At 33.5% G+C, this 17005-nt stretch overlaps 1 pseudogene across 1 annotated transcript; it reads right to left on the bottom strand.

Annotated features, from left to right (window-relative positions):
- Positions 1-257: 257 nt before the first annotated feature.
- On the bottom strand, positions 258-5684 carry LOC143635735 (acetyl-coenzyme A carboxylase carboxyl transferase subunit alpha, chloroplastic-like; annotated as a pseudogene). Its single transcript, XR_013154119.1, has 10 exons — positions 5324-5684; positions 5163-5237; positions 4389-4496; positions 4146-4306; positions 3545-3659; positions 2945-3099; positions 2408-2459; positions 2251-2319; positions 1771-1847; positions 258-1445 (listed from the first exon to the last, which is right to left on the bottom strand). The product of XR_013154119.1 is annotated as an acetyl-coenzyme A carboxylase carboxyl transferase subunit alpha, chloroplastic-like (transcript).
- Between the last annotated feature and the right edge of the window lie 11321 nt (positions 5685-17005).

Raw genomic sequence — 17005 nt, 5'->3', positions numbered from 1 at the left:
ATTTATGAATAAGATATAATTAAGCTTGGTTAATTGAAATTAGTTTTAATAATAAAATTAGAGCATGCTTAACTTTTTATAATAGAACCTTAAAAACATTTAACTATAACTGACTATACATGCTATTATCAGTACCACTTTTCAATACATGGTTAGCATTTCTCTTACATGATCATGTTCAACCAGATATCAAAAATTTATTATTACAAACTTTAGTACATTCCCCAAAACAAAAATGAAGCAAAAGTGTTATGTTATTTATAACAATTTCTTCCCCTATTAAATTGTTGAAATAAAATTGACACCGAATTTAAACTTAAAATTAACAACAAATTTGACCTCTAAAGTCAAAGTCAACCTCAAATTCAAAAAGGGTATGAAAAACTCGGTTCTTTAATCAAACTTCCATTTGATCCACCCGTAAGCTCAGAAAGTTCAGCCTGCAATATTTCATATTCATCTTTAACCGCTGCAGAACTCATAATATCAGCAACACTTTGTTTAATCTGCAACTGTAAACCCTCAATCTTTCCCTTTGATTCCTTACTAGGGGCATATTTGTCTTTTGCCATCTCCAACTTTAAAATCGCAATTTTGCCCATCAAATCCGGTGTTGATTCGATCACATTTTGAATTATCTGATTGATTTCTGCATTAAGTTCATCCACTTTAGCCTTAATTTCCGACATTGTAGTTTGACCAACTTTTGAAGCAACATATACGCCCGAAGACTCGAGGGCGTTTATGAATTCGGATTCAACTTGTTCTGTAACTTCTAGAACCCTCTCTTTAAGTTCTTGATCAAACTCTTCAATGGAAGACATCCCAGATTTGTCGATTTCATCCTTTAAAGAATCAATCTTTTGCTTCAGGGTTGACTTGTTCAAAACCTCTTTGAACTTCTCGTTGACTTTCGCCTTTAAAGGAAGGGTCTTTTTGTAATTTTCGGCAAAGGTTTTCGCTTCGGTTATTTCGTTTAACAAGTTTACCTTATACTTCAACCTTGCAAAATTAGGAGCCTTTTCTACAATACCATTTAACTCGTTCTTCAAATTTTCAATATGCTCGATTTCAACAGAAGTTAACTGTTCCTTCCCGGATTTTTCAAATTCTTCACGCATCTTATTTAATTTTTCTTCGATTCCTAATGCTTTAGCTGCCACTACAAATTCATGAGTGATTTCTCGTTGCAGTTTTCCAATTAAACCATTCGGATCCATTTTTGCTGAAGATATTTCTTTTGCTTTCAAGATTTGTTCTTTTAGTTTATTAACTTCATCCTGTAACATTTTGTCTGAAATACGCCCAGGTCTTGGTTCTTCTTTTCGTTTCATGTTGACTTTTTTTTCTGGGTCAACGGGTAGTCCTTCTTGGAATCCGCCAATCTTGCGGAATTTGAGCATTCTGTGTTTTAATAATTCTTCAGTTCCCATCTTTGCAAGCTCCTGTATAATTAGAAACATATATAATTATAGTGCATGGATCAAATACAAATGAGTTTTATCGTGAGAAGTGAGCAAATAACTAGAGTAATTATTTTAATACAGTGTAAGTATATTACTCTATAACTTTTGAAGGAGAGTATTATTACACTATTTTATCTTTTATAGCATAATTACTCTAGTTCAAAACTGTAATTACACTAGTTATTTGTATGTTTAATAGGTTAATTTTATCTGTACTGGATCCCACCCCTATAACTATAATAATTATAATAATAATAATAATAAAAGACTTTATTTAATTACAAAACCAAGCTAATATACTCACATCCATTGATTCAAGAATTGCATTTTTACTTGCATCGAGGTCCATTGTGGATCCGCATGTGCACCACCAAGTGGTTCCTGCAATAATGGTTTAAAAGATTGTTAGGGGTGTGCATGAAACTAAAATAACCAGACCATAACCGGAATAACCAACGTAAGCAAACTGAAATAACCGATAGAAATGGGACGTTTGATTTTAATCATTTGAATTGGATCCTTAATAGTCACGTGTTTATGAAAATTACTGAAAGAACATAGTTTATAACTATATATTTAAAAATAAATTAAAAAAATATATCAAATTCTTCTTTACTCAAAAGTCAAAATTCCTAATTAACTAATTCGTAAAATATCATATTAATACTAATTTATTCTTCCTTTTATTTGGTTCAAATATAATAATAAGAGTTTACGATAATAGATCATATATCCGAATCAAATTAAGTAAACCCATACGCATGAAAAAAAATAAGAATCTTACAGGGATGATCCCATCAGCAATTTGTAGCTTGCAAAGCTCGTTAGCTGTGATCTTGAGCTTCTCAGCTGCCTATACAAGTAAAGGAAAAAAAAACAATATAACTTTCATTCATTTAATAACATATATAAATAATAACAAAAAATAATTGTTTCACCACCTTTGGAGAGGCCTTTGCAGTCTTCCAAAGAATAGCTGCACATGCTTCTGGGCTATACCATTGAAAAAAAATATATTAAAGACAATAAATAGCAAGTAACAAAAGTTTGAAAAACGATTAAGAAACGATAAAAGCTTCCTACTTTAATAAAGACTATCTTGATTGCTTGATTTTAAAGGTTAATCATGGTGGTAACATAAATTTTAAGTGCAGTTAAAAAGATAACCAATTAGACTTTGGGTGAATTACAATTTGTGTCCGTTAACTATAGGTTAGCCTGTAGTTGTGTCCTATAACTTCAGATTTGAAAAGTTGTTGCAAAATACATCCTTTCCACTAACAGAAGTTATATTTTAAGTTAACCTTTTTTATTGGTATAATTAGAAACATTGCAAAAGATCGACCAAATTACATAAAATATCATGGTATCCAAATTGACTCTACGATTCAAGAAAGAATAAAGATAATCCTCAAGACTTCAACAGTTCAACATCAAACAAACCTCAACTTTTATAAAAATTTAAAAACTTTATTCACCTTGCGACATAAAAAACTGCATTTTCAAGCATTAGCAACTTATTAGCACACCCGATGGCCAAAGCACCACCAGAGCCACCTTCACCCATCACAATTGAAACAATCGGCACCTTAAGACCGAACATAGTCCTTAAATTGTGTGCAATCGCTTCACCCTGCATGCAAATGTATTAACCACTAAGATGCTTAACAACAATAAATTAATATTATGGTTCCTATGGTTTGAACAAAACTAACTTTGAAACGTTGCATGTTTCGGGTTGAGGGTTTTAATTTTGTCACGAGTTTGGGTATTAACACTAACTCCTGTTATTATTATTATTATTTTTGCCAAGTCTAGAAAAAATTACCAAAATGCCCCTGAGCTTTTCTGTTGATGTTCAAGGTTGTTTTTTTTTTCATTTTATCTAGACTCAACTTAAAAGTTAAATAGAAGTTAGCGTTAATACGCAAACTCATGACAAAATTATAGCCGGGAACCCAAACATAAAACTTTTCGAAGTTAGTACCCAAACCTGTTACTTTGCCCAAGCCACATGGACCATCAATGTAATTAACTCTTAACAACTATAATAGTAATTACATGTGGTTCATACATACTTGGCCTAATTCTTCTGATTTAAGGTCAGCAAATGCCCCTGGAGTGTCAATAAATGTGACAATAGGGAACCCGTGGTGGTCTGCATAGTACATCATTCTAAGCGCTTTACGGTACCTACAAGAAACATATTAACATTTAAGGTCAACACATTTTTATGATTTTGGGATGCATGTGCATTTCAAAACTGATAATATGATATTTAATAATCATAACTAGATAACCATTTGTTGTATAACGTGTTGCATGGGCTAGTGTATGGATGTGGCGATGTGCTTACGCTACTTGAACTTGCCAATTAACTATAAAATAAATTGACCACAATGGGCATCCTTATACTTATTCATATATTCAAGCTTAAAGTATAAAAACTTATTTATTATCCATTATATATAGGATCAAGATTACTTCAGAACATCCAAATAATTTAAGAACTTTAAGAACTCTTAATATAAATCATTTTATACTATTTAGTTTATATAATAAATATCATTTGAGGTAGTTTTGTCATTTATAATATGTAATTCTATGATTACATATACGTAAAATGGTTATTACACATATGTAATTTGGCTGTTACTCAAATAATATTAAATATCTTACCCGTGCGGCGTAGGCATTCCAAAGTTTCTTTGAATATTCTCTTTGGTATTTCTACCCTTTTGATGACCCATAAACATGAACCGCCTTCCATCAATTAATCCAATACCTGCCACTACAGCAGGATCATCATATCCGGCTCGGTCACCATGAAGCTCCACAAACTGTAAATTTCATAATACATAGAGGGTACTTCTGTCATGTAAAGTTATTTAAGGTTTTAACATTGTGTTTTCAAAACCTTACCTTATCGGCAATGTTAAACACATGATCAAGAAAAGTTGGTCTATTTGGGTGTCGTGCAATATTGACTCGTTGTATTGGAGTCAAATGTGTATATAGATCTTTAAGAGCCTGCAAAAGATACACATAAAAGTTAGAATAAATGATAGATTTGATAACTCGTTTATGTTCCTTTGTTTAATAAGCGAACGAGCGAACTTGAACTCATGTCTGTTCATTTATGTTCGTGAGCGTTCGTTAAAATTTGTTCATTTATAAACGTTTATGTGCGAATTGATTTTCATTAGTTTGCGTTTGTCTAAGTTCGTTCCTTTGCATTCGTTAATATATTCAATTATATTTTTTAGCTCCATTACAGCATAGTCTAGTTATAATAACTTTTTAAGCCCCACATATTGTTCTCACAATTTATTGGTTTAAGTTCAGTTATGTTCATTCGTCTATGTTCAGTTGCACTCGTACGTTTACGTTCGTGAACCTTTCGTTTCTATTGTTCACGGACAGACACAAACAAACACAAACACGTTCATTTTCTTAACGAACGAACATGAACAAGAAGACCTCGTTCGTTTAATTGTTTGAGTTCGATCATTTTTTCCGTTAAAGTTAAACGAACAAACACCAACGGTTGGTTTACGAGCATACAATCTTATATTTTACTTGAATAATAAAATATTCCTTGTCTAGTTGTCTTCCAAAAGATATACTTATATTTAACAAAAGGGTCTATAATTCCCTCAAAATAGGTTTAATGAAAGGGTAATTAGGTAATTTCACCTGCTGATACTTGTTCTCTAAAGAGATTATTTGATCAGTGAAATCCAGACCAGTTTCATTAGCCATCTTTTGCACCTGAAAACATCAAAATTCAAAAACAAAATTTTAAAACCATATTCAACATGTCACACTTGAAACTGATCACATTTAAAAATGATTACATGAATAATTTTCTTCTGCAAATCCAGAAGTGGTTTCTCAAATTCCAAAGTAACGGGCTTCGGTTTCTCCTTCAAAGGCTTAAAAGGTGAAAGATGACTAAGAACTCCACCCTTAACATTCGGATCCGGATCTTGAGGCCAGGGGTATTCGTGTCTTTTCACTTTTCTTACCTTTGCAATTATGTTTAAGTTTAACCCTGTTCTCCTGGTGGAATCCACATGCCCTCTTCCTAATGTTTTTAATGGTACACTGTTAACGCCGTTAATTGAGCTTCGAAGAAGTTCAGAAGCTGATGTGGCAGACGACAAACTCCCGGAAAACGCAACCAAAGAATGAGATACTGAAGCCATTTCAAGAGTCAAAATCTTGCCCTATTCAACCAAATAGATTAGCAAAAGTCAGCATTTTTGTTGACCTCACACCAAATTATGGGTTTGGGTTTGGGTTTGGGTTTGGGTTTGGTATAAATGGCTTTGGGTCAGTTTTGGGTCAAACCCACGAACCTGTTTAGCTAAACCGGTCGTGTTCGTGTCAAAACCTAACCCGTTTTTAAAAATGTTTTCATGCAATAAATTGTGTTGGCTGAGTATCTATGCCAAAATTAAAAACTAAAAAGGAAATTGACAAAAGATTTTATAATTAAAATGTAATTGACTTATATAAATTTGTATTTTTTTTTTTGGTAAAAATATAAGTTAAAAGTGTTAATATGTGAAAACAATAAAATAAAATTAAAGTTTTTGGTCAAACAGGTCGTGTCCGTGTCAACCCGCGAATATGCATGTCATGTGTGTGTTCGCGTGTCTGATACTATTTTTAAGTTCGGGTCAGTTTTCGAGTTCATTTCGTGTTGGACCCGTCAAACCACAAACACGACCCGTTTAGCACCCCTACACCAAATCCTAGATTTATATGTTCCCGTAAAATTCACCAAACTACCTTTGTTAGTAGAAATTTGTGTTTTATGTCTGATATTAAATTGAGAGTGTTTTATGTCAAAATTTAAAAGTTAAAATAAGAAGTTTGCATAATACTTATGATTAAAATATAATTTTTTCGTATAAGTTTGCCTTTTTTTGTTGCAAAATGCTAATTTATAGTCTTAATATGCAAAAAATAAAAATAAATTAAAAAAAGTTTGGGTTAAACAGCGTGTTTTTGTGTCAACCCACGAATATGTGTCGTCTAGGCATGTAAACGAATCGAACGGACACGGAAGAAGCATGTTCTTGTCTGTGCGTTTAACTTTAACCGAACAAACAATCGCACAGTTAAACACACTAGTTTTGTTGTTTGTGTTTGTCCATTAAGAAAATAAACATGTTCGTGTCCATTTATGCTTGTTCCTTTAGCAGTATAATTACTCTACACAAACTTTAACAAACGAGCATAACTAAGCTAAAACCAATTAGCAATAAACTGAAACAACAATATGCGGGGTCTAAAAAGCGCTATTAAAACTAGACCAAATTGTAATAATCCTACAATCGTTAAAATGAAAATACTAACACGCGTAAACGAACAAACTTAAACAAAAGTAAACTAACAAACATAAATGAACGTATATGAACAAACATAAACGAACATTCACAAACATAAAAGAAACGCACAAGACATGTGTTCATGATCGTTCATTTTACTAAATGAACAAAAGGTTTTATTCATGCTCGTTCATTTATTAAATAAACTACATAAACGAACTTTCCACCGAACGGTTCACTGAACATCCGGTTCGTTTGCAATCCTAGTGCCGTGTTCGGGTTCAACCATATTCACAACACTAACATTTTAATAGCAAATGAAAGCAGATACACACCAGGCAGACCTTAATTAAATCTTCAAAAGCCAAAAGAAATGAAAGTAACTTAATAAACAAGTTTAAAAAATCCAAACTTTTTGCATCTATGCTCAATTTCTAACAAATCAAAGAGCACAATCATGAACATTATAGTACCAAATGTCTGTGATCAATGAAAAACCCATCAAGCATTCATCGATTGAGAGTTCAAGAAAGTAATAAAAAAGTAAACCCAGATGAATTTGCTTACCTCTCTGTATAAAGACCTGCAATTGGGAAAATGGGTGACGAAGAAGGAGAGAAAATGAGGGATTTATGAAGCAAGAAATGAGGAGCATAGAGAAGATCGTCAGTGGGTTTATGTTCGTTAATTCTTATGATCCGTTTGGCTGGCATTTTGTCAAATCCATTTAAAGGATTCAACAAATTTGGATTTTGTGGATTTTAATTAATTTTTTTAAATAAAGACCGGTAGCGTGTGGTTGAGATGGGAGCACACCCGAGATTCACACGTCGAGTTTAATCTGGTCGGCCATCATGAGGTAGCCACTTGATGAAAAACTCATCTTTAGGGAGAAACCCATGACTCTTTTTTCTTTCTTGTGTCACTTTTCAAAAATTGTGTGGTTAATCGGTTTAAAAAGGAAACCTAAGAAGGTTGAGAACTGTTTCTGATGTTGAAAGTGGAGCCGATGAGCTACTATGTCATTTAACAAGGTAAATTTTAAAGCATAAACATTGTTGATTTGTGTATTCCCGTAAGACCAGACAACTAGTTGCGTAAGTATGGTAAGATAGAATGTATTTTAGGGAAGAGTGAATTTTATTCTTTTGGCATTAATCGAAAACTCCTGGTTTCGTCATTGATGAGATATTAAACTCATAAGTATGACTATTTCTTTTATTTCCACAATTAACATTAAAATATTTTGTGAAAAACATTTAAATTTTAGTTATTATGTTACAAAGTGCCTAAAATGGTTCACCTAGACAGTTAGACGTATGGTAGTTTTCTTTTATACAATAAACATAATACATAGTTTAGGATAAAGAGTTGAATTATTCTATAATAGGTTACAACAATGAGAACGGTTAGAAACCATAAATTTATAATTGATTGTCATGTGCCAAGTGAGGATCAAAGGGGGTCTCTTTTCACATGCAATGCACATTTTAATTCCTTATCATTTTAAATCATCTATAACTTTTTCATACGACATTTTTTTTACAAAAAAAATTCACCATAATAGCAAGCGTTTTTTTATCTTTAATATGAGTATGACTTTATTTTGTAAAAACTGAAAGAAAAAAAATTACGTCATTTTGTTTTTCTGTTTGTCATTGTGTCTTTTATTCGTCATTGTGTCTCTAAATTTATCACTATGACTTTATGCTCATCATTGTGTGTGTGTGTGTTTTCTTTTTCAAAAATAAAAAAATTTGAAAATTATAATAGTGAAGTAGCGTCGTTGTGTAATTTTGATATGTAAATATAACGATAAAATAACAATGCATTTATCTAATAAATAAAACACAATGAATGCGTATTATACAATAACCTGATACGTAAAACACAATAGTTAATACATATTATGGAATAACATAAAACATAATGGTAAATACAAAATACACAATGACCTGAACATAATACACAATAAATATACTACACAATGACCAAAACATAATGATGAGTAGAAATACGTAATGAAGAAAAAGAGACAAAATGACGAGCATAAAACCACACTCTTGTAATTTTTGTTTTTAAATTTTATCTTTAATATGGATACAATTGAAAAACACAATTACCAAAACCTATAACACAATGTATATAAAACCCAATTGAAAAACACAATAACCAACCAATATCAAAATGATAAAAACCCACTCAAAATTTTTTATAGTCATATGATACTTTTATTAAAGATAAAAAAATATTTATTATGGTGGCATTTAAAAAAAAAATTATTGTATGAAAAAGTTATAGACCTTTTAAAATGATGGGAGAATTGGTATATGATTTGCATGCGAAAAGTTAACAAATATGGATTATTTTATTTATGTCATTTCCATCATTTTTTTTCTCTCTCAAATTAATCACAACAATTCTCATTTAAGATCAATGGACTAAATTGTTACTCACACTTCTTATTATTTGTATACTTTGTATATTAACAGGAATAAATTCAAATTACACTACTTCCTTCTATGCTTTTGTGGCCTCGGGGCCCAATCGTGGTGTTTGAGGACCACATCCTACGACTACGAGTAGGGCTGTGCAACGGTTTAGAACCGTGAGAACCGAACCGCAACCGGAACCGTTAAATGCTAATTATAAGAACCGGAACCGAACCGTATTTTAACGGTTCCGGTTCGGTTCTGAACCGAGTTAAACGGTTCTTGCCAGAACCAGTTTTCAATTAAAATTCTAAATATGAAATATTAGAATGTGCAAGAAACAAGCGACAACGCATAAAATAAAACATTATCATATCAACATATTATATTTTAATGAAGGGGATTGAAAATAAATTAGAATAACTCAAAATATTTCAGAAAACAATTATTTCTTAAAACAGATTTAGGGCCATGGAAGATGATTATTGTTTATGATATTGTAAGGGGTTCAATGTAACCGGGAAAGTGAGAACGCGGATGGTTACTCGTACATGGAAATATGAAAGCCTACTAAATAAATAGGATTTTAAATATAATCTTCAAAGTTTAAACCTAACCCGGTTCTAGCGGTTCTATAACCGGAACCGTCGGTTCTAACCGGAACCGAACCGGGAACCGTTTTCAGCCAAATTTAAGAACCGGAACCGGACCCGAAATACAATAATACGGTTCGGATCTAGCGGTTCGGTTCCGGTTCCTCGGTTCTAGCGGTTCGGAACCGCGAATTGCTTACCCCTACCTGCGAGACAGTGGTATATGTGGTATGAACTTTGATTATTCTTGTGCTTCCGTTTGTCTTCGTGATATGATTCCAAGCTTTGATTTTAGCACTTTTACTAACAAGGAAACCGCCCACCCTAAAGCCTAACATGCATCGGTTAGTTTTCTTTTTAGTAAAAATTGTTCATGACTTGGAATGTAACATCTAGGAAAAACCCATATTTATTTTGGACCAAATATGTCAACTTTGAAAGTTGAAGGATTTAAAAATAATTACAAAGACAAGTAATGGGAAAAATAAGATAAGAAAAAGAAAGCATCTTATCTTAAGGAAATAAGGAAAAAAAATCCATCCCACATGGAAACAAGAAAATAAATGGAAGCTCTTTATAAGGAAGCAAGTTTCCATATAAATGTTTAATGTGGCTAAGCACTCTCCATAGTCCTAGCGGAGGGTGCGAAGCACCCGACGCGCACGGACTCGGACTCGGGCGATGGGCGTAATGTGGCGTTTTGATGGCGCACTTCGCACGCTCGCATCGCCGCGAGCCGCTTAAGTATTTCTGGACAAGTACAAGGACTGGAAATGAAAATATGAAAATTTCGTTCTTCGCGATACGCGAAAGACAAAAGACTTGGACCGACTTTGGAGCATCTTCGCGATACGCGAAGTTGCGGATCAAGGCATCTTCGCGATACGCGAAGTGGCAATTCTGCATGCGTGACACGTGGAGACACGTGGCAGCACCTGACGACACATGGCAACCCTACTAATGACTCAGCAAAGCTAGTGCACCTTCGCGTTACGCGAAAATGCACGATTTCAGCTATAAATAGAAGGATGTTCGGCACATTCCAACTCACACCAACCACTTCACTTTTTGCATCGTTTTGCGTGCCGACCTCAAAAAGCGTGCCAAGCTCCGAAGCTCTGACGGTGTAAGCTCTGTTACGTGATATGGAGTAGAAGTGCCGCTCGATCAATCATAGGCATATAACTCCAAATACCCGGATGAGGTAGGGATTCTGTTTAATATTATTATATTATTATAATAGCTTAGACTATAGTCAGGGGTATAGCCCGAACCTTGATTACTGATAAGCATAATATAACTTTTCATAAGCAAGGGTTATAGTTTAATTATTGTTTTTTCACTATTAAGAAACGTAATCATTTTCATGCAAAGGTAATAGTTAAATAGTATTTCTTACTGATTAAGAAAGATACTATTCATTCACACAGATTATAGTTAAAGTAATGTTTCTTCTTGAAGAAGAAACCTGGTATAAATGTTTCTTCCTGAAAAAGAAACCTGATAAACAAACAAAAGGACTAAAGGTCCACATGTTTTATAAAAACAAATAAATTATCAAGTTTACAGCTATACAAAACAGACTACGGGGTCTGAAGCTAGATCGTAGATCTAGATATTTATACAAATGTTATACTCGTACTATAGGTCCGAGATAACAGCCAATCAATCAATCTGAAAGCTGAAAACAGAAACAGGAATCAGTAACAGAAACTGATTTACAGACAGGGGTCAGTAACCGAAACTGATCAATATACAGGAATCAGTGTCAGAAACTGATTTACAATCATATAAGGTGAATACGCCATAAACTTTTACAACTCTTTTAGAGTCTGAATTTTTACATAGGATTTACGAATCATTAAAACTTTGTGTTGCAATAATAAGAAACGGGCATACTCAAATTAAGAGTATACATGTGTCTGGATCCATACATACATGGTGACTCGGAGTTCCCCGAGGCCATGCATATCATCAAACATGCCTCTGGTAGTCTACAGGACTGATCAGAGAAATGATATTGTGTATATGATTAATTGTACATGTACTTAGGGTAATTGTAACCCAATTGAGTTGGGTGCCTAATGAGTATTGTCACAAAAGTATTATTATTGATTTACACACTGGTATTATTGAGTCAGCGTCATTCACCGGCTGTGTGCTGACGTATTTTTTCCCCTACATTTCAGGGAAACTGTAAAAGAATAGAACTGACAGGCAGGACTGATAGAAGATTGGAGATATAGTCATTAGAGGTGATCTGATGGCTCAGATATTTATTCAGAATGTTATTAAAGAATTATATTTTCAAAAAGGCAGATATTTGGAATATTAAAACGGGTGTTCAATTCCCGAGATTTCAATATAATAATATTTTATCTGAAAAGACTGTCGTTGATATTTTACAATATCCAAACGGGTATTCTAACCCGACACTTTATAAATGAATAATATATTTTAAAGGCTTCCGCTAATAACCCGTAACTCTGATATATTTTCAAAACAGATACCAACTAACGGGCGTCGCACCCAGGCCCTAAGTCGGGGTGTGACATGGAAACACACTTCGACATGACAGGTAGACAAAAAGCTGTTTTTGAGTGTCTACGGGCACCACATGCTCAAAAGTTTCTTCTTTCTATCCCTATAGATGGGTTATGCCAACATATATCCCCTGTGGGATGTCGTACTATCCCTAAGTATCGCCTTAAGATTCCTCTATTTCCGGTTGATGAAATACGTCCTGTTTGTTGCAAGACATGTTTGGACTCGTATGGGGAGCACGTGGTACATCGTAGAGAGCTCATCGGGGTCAAGTACCGACACGATCTGGTTAGGGATGAGCTATTTGACATATTTAGGCATGCTGTGATTTCTGTTAAGAAAAAAGCACTTGCGAATTTCTTGACTGACTCGCTAGATGGACGTTCAACTCTTCGCCTGACTGAAATTTTGGTCTTTGGATGAAGTGGGGGAGACATGTGTGTGTGGCTCTAGCAGGGGTTTCCTCGTTAGTGGGCTTGGGGAGTAGTGGTTTCACGATTGGCATGCTGTTCTAAGAGCTGCTTCTGCAAGGTGGCTAAACATGAGAAGACTTAGCTTTACAACCAACATATATTTATACATTTTGCTTTTGACACTTTTGGTTTCCTCGCACCTGAAGCTGTGGAGCTACTTAGCCGAGTCCAACGGGTCATGCATAGTAATGTTATGACTCCAAGATCTATCAATGTAGTTTTCAAAAGATTGAGTTTTGCAATTCAAAAAAGACTTGAGACGCAGCTTGTTACCCGTTTGCCTTTGTCTTGTAAACATTATATTTTGTTATGAAACTAATGACTAACTGTATACAAACCAATTTCCAAGCCAAAGACTGGAATTAATCTAGACACCATTTTCATGCCCAGCAGGCCAGTAGCTTTTAAAGCTTAAGCCAGCTAGTGTAGTTAAGGGTAAGGCCCAGCCGAGACCAAACTACACACTTACGTTTATTTTAGGACCAGTTTTCTTTCTTTCATTTTTCTTTTATATTTGTGGATTAGTTTGTCATGTATTGTTTAATAAAAGTAATATCATGAGTTTTCTTAAAAATAAAATTTAACTAATTGGTGTATGAAATCCGAACTGTAAACCACTGACTCAAAGTTACTAAAATATAGGCTGGAAATGTTTCCCAGATTAGACCGAAAACTGGTAAAGATAGATCAGATCAAGATGGGTAACAACAATTATACTCACTGGTAGTAAGGTAGTAAAATTAAAAAAGGAAAAAAGAAATATTTTCATCGACCAACGAATAAGATCTGGCTATCTGGGGTAACTTAATGGCAAAAGATGATCTCATACGCCCGAGCTATTTTTAAGGTGCACTAAAAAAATACAACTAAATAACATATTATATATAAAAAAACACTACAAATTTTACTTATTTTTCAAATGATGTGTCAAAATGTATCCTATTTTCTGTATAGAAAAAGAGTTTTTATCTAATATCAAACTTTTAATGATCGAATTCATAAATTTAAGTTTTTATCCAACTTTAAAGTTTATTTACGATAAATTATGGATTGCGTTGATCAATAAATATTTATTAGTTTTTTATACTATTATTTATAAATGTCATATATAATATAAACAATATAGCGATAAAGTAATGTTATATATTTCTTTTCTTTTATCTAAATAGTTTAGGAAATTATGAGCATGCAAATGCAGTTTGAGGTTCTTTTTTCCCAATTAACTAACTTCATGTATTTTCCTTTAACAACCATTTGGATCATTGAAAGGCTATTAACCATCCGATTATCTGCATTCTATCATTAGAAGAAAATACATCATGATGAGAAAACTCTTTAAGCCAAACCTTAAATCACTATTTATTTATATTTTTTTATCAAAGATGGGGGTTGACCTTACTTTTTTTTTACATAAAGTCTTCGGATGACTTTGGCTTCAGATTTTTTTAATTTAGTTTTGTATATTTTTAATTTAAGTTAATTAAAACTAAAATATAATACAAATTAATCTGTTTTAACCACACAAATTTATTATTATTATTTTTTTTTAAAAAAAAAGCCAAATAGATAAAAGCATTTGAATGAATGTGAAGAACAGAGAACTGAAACAATGCTTTTACGTATCCCTAAAAAACAAGTACGGCCTTGACGTTGATGTATCCAAATGCATTTGTCTTGCTTTAATAACATGCCACACTCCAACCTTCTTTACTTTTTTAAGTTTTTTTTTTCATTATGAATTTCTATTCTCTGTCACATTATAATTCTTTTTAACAGCGACTTTTGTTGTGTATTAAGTCATCGTATTTTTTAAACTTGAGTGCCTCGTTATCTTACTCTGCCAAATTAAATTGGTTTAATCGGGCCCACGTTGACTTCAAAGTTTGGCTTGGAAGCCCCCCCCCCAATCGGAAACTACCGCCGGCTGCCACTTGACAATAGTTGTGCAGCCAAAATAGCATAACTATCTGGAGTAACACACGATGGGACGAACCCTGGGTGGGCTCGGGATTCAAACTAACAACCTTGCACAAGGCATAGCTTAAATCTTTCATTGTCATAATTCACCAAAAGTGTTACAAGTGGGGATCAAACTTGAGTCTCCACTAGAGAACCTAATGTGACATCTGTCAATTTCCAAACAAAAAAATGTTAGATTTTTTCACCTACGCACCATGGAGGACTAGCCTTTGTGCCCCACGACGCTCGGGGGAGCGCGTATACGCAGAAAGTTCTTTTTTAGTCGGTTTAGTTAATCTGAAAGCCCGATTTCGTATATCTTCTTGGTTAATCAATGCTAATATGTTTATACCTTGTTCCTAGCCTAATTCCCTGGATTATCCAGCAAGTTTTATGATTTAATTCTTTAATTAATCGATTATCATCAAAAAACCCATTATGACCAAATCTTTGCAATTAAATAATTTCTTGTTCTCTAAGCCTAATTAAACCGTTATAAACGACCCTTAGCTTCTGTTCATCATTCCTCACCTTCAATTAATTTGCTGGAAAAAATTGATTATAAAAGTTGTTGGGAAAACAATGATTCGTACAATGCTAGAACAACTCCATTAAGAAAAATTGATTATACAAGTTGTTGGGAAAATAATGGTTTTGATGTGTCCGCAAGAACACATGGTTCTTTATATGAATATGCCTATATTTAAGGTTGTTTAGTCTGAATATGCCTAGAATATGCTTATGTTTTGCGTTGTCGGTTATTTCAGGTCTCGAAGCAGAAAAGAAGGATTCTGAGGGCAAAAACGTGCCTAAAGTGAATATTAGAATAAGGCAAAGCTATGAAGATGCACGGGCAGTACACTTATTAATTTCACGGATCATGCTCTAATAAGAGACTTCTTGAATAACAAGTTACGTCAGTGGGCCCCAATGGACCTGTACAACCCGTGAACCAGAAGCCTTATACGAACCGTGCAGTGTTTCGAAACCTAAAAATGAGTACTTAAGCGACTTAGTCGTTGACCTAAAGGGAATAAACGTTCCAGGAGCCTCTGTGATGGCTGTAGACGATAATCGAAGGCCTCAATCAACCAAGGAACTCGTAGATCAAGGAGAAGAGGCTAGAGATTGAAGAACTAACTATACAACAGATCTAAGATCTTTACTTTCCAAGTAACCTGAACCATATATATATGTTTTCTTTGTGTTTTCATCATCATCATCATCGTCGTACTCAGTATATCCCACCAATAGCAAAGCTATAGTAGGGTCTGAGGAGGGTAAGATGTAGACAGCCTTACCTCTACCCCATAAGGATAGAGAGGCTTCTTTGTGTTTTCTTTGTGTTTTATGTTCATGAATCTTAATATGGTCGGCTAACCGTCTTTAGCCGGTTAGACTATGATGAATCTTAGTTAATATGTTATTTTAGTGGATGTTTTGCTATGATTGTGTGATTAAGTAGTTGGTTGCAATGAACTTATGATGTATATGACTACATGTTGCATATTGATTTTTTTGATATGTTTGTGTGGTTTGTGTCCGTCTTTTAATGACGTTATGCTGGTTAGATCAGATTCATTCTATCTTTAGGTTATATATCGATCGTTAACATGGGGATTGAAACCTAAGAATTAAGTGATAAACATATCAGGTAATTAGTAAAACATGTGAGCTACTTGCGGAAAGGATCTGAATAAAAGGATTTGGAAATTTTTAAGATTTGCTAATAATCAAGTGTTGCAAGGTCATAAGTCACTTGTAATCTGGTTATAAGATCAATAGTCATAGATGAGTAATATGTGAGGTTAAAATGTCCTAAGTCATAAGGAATTATCAACAAGATACTAGTTTCGTGTCTTTGATTGGCCTATATGTATCTATAGCATAGGTCTTCTTAATGCATATGATTATTCTTACCCAACTCTAATATTTTTAGCCACATCTGTTTTTAATAACATATCTTTGTACAGTTTCATAGTGAACTCATCTATAGCATTTCAAAATACTAAAAGGATTCATTAGTTTAACTAATGTCTGTCTCTTGTAAAAGTAATTTAGTTAAAGTTATTTCTTGTCTTTAATATTTCTAAACTATATCATAAAAACTATAAAAACTTAGTAGGTTAGGTTTAGGTTAAAAACTAGATACTGTGCCCCTAGATTGATATTCGTATCTTACATGTACTAAATTATTCA

Source organism: Bidens hawaiensis, unplaced genomic scaffold (genome assembly GCF_021521415.1).
Source record: "Bidens hawaiensis isolate Kalapana, Puna unplaced genomic scaffold, B.hawaiensis_p1.1 tig00007678_1, whole genome shotgun sequence".
Lineage (NCBI taxonomy): Eukaryota > Viridiplantae > Streptophyta > Magnoliopsida > Asterales > Asteraceae > Bidens > Bidens hawaiensis.
The sequence above is the reverse complement of the archived record's forward strand: the minus strand, read 5'-3'. Positions and strand labels throughout refer to the sequence as shown.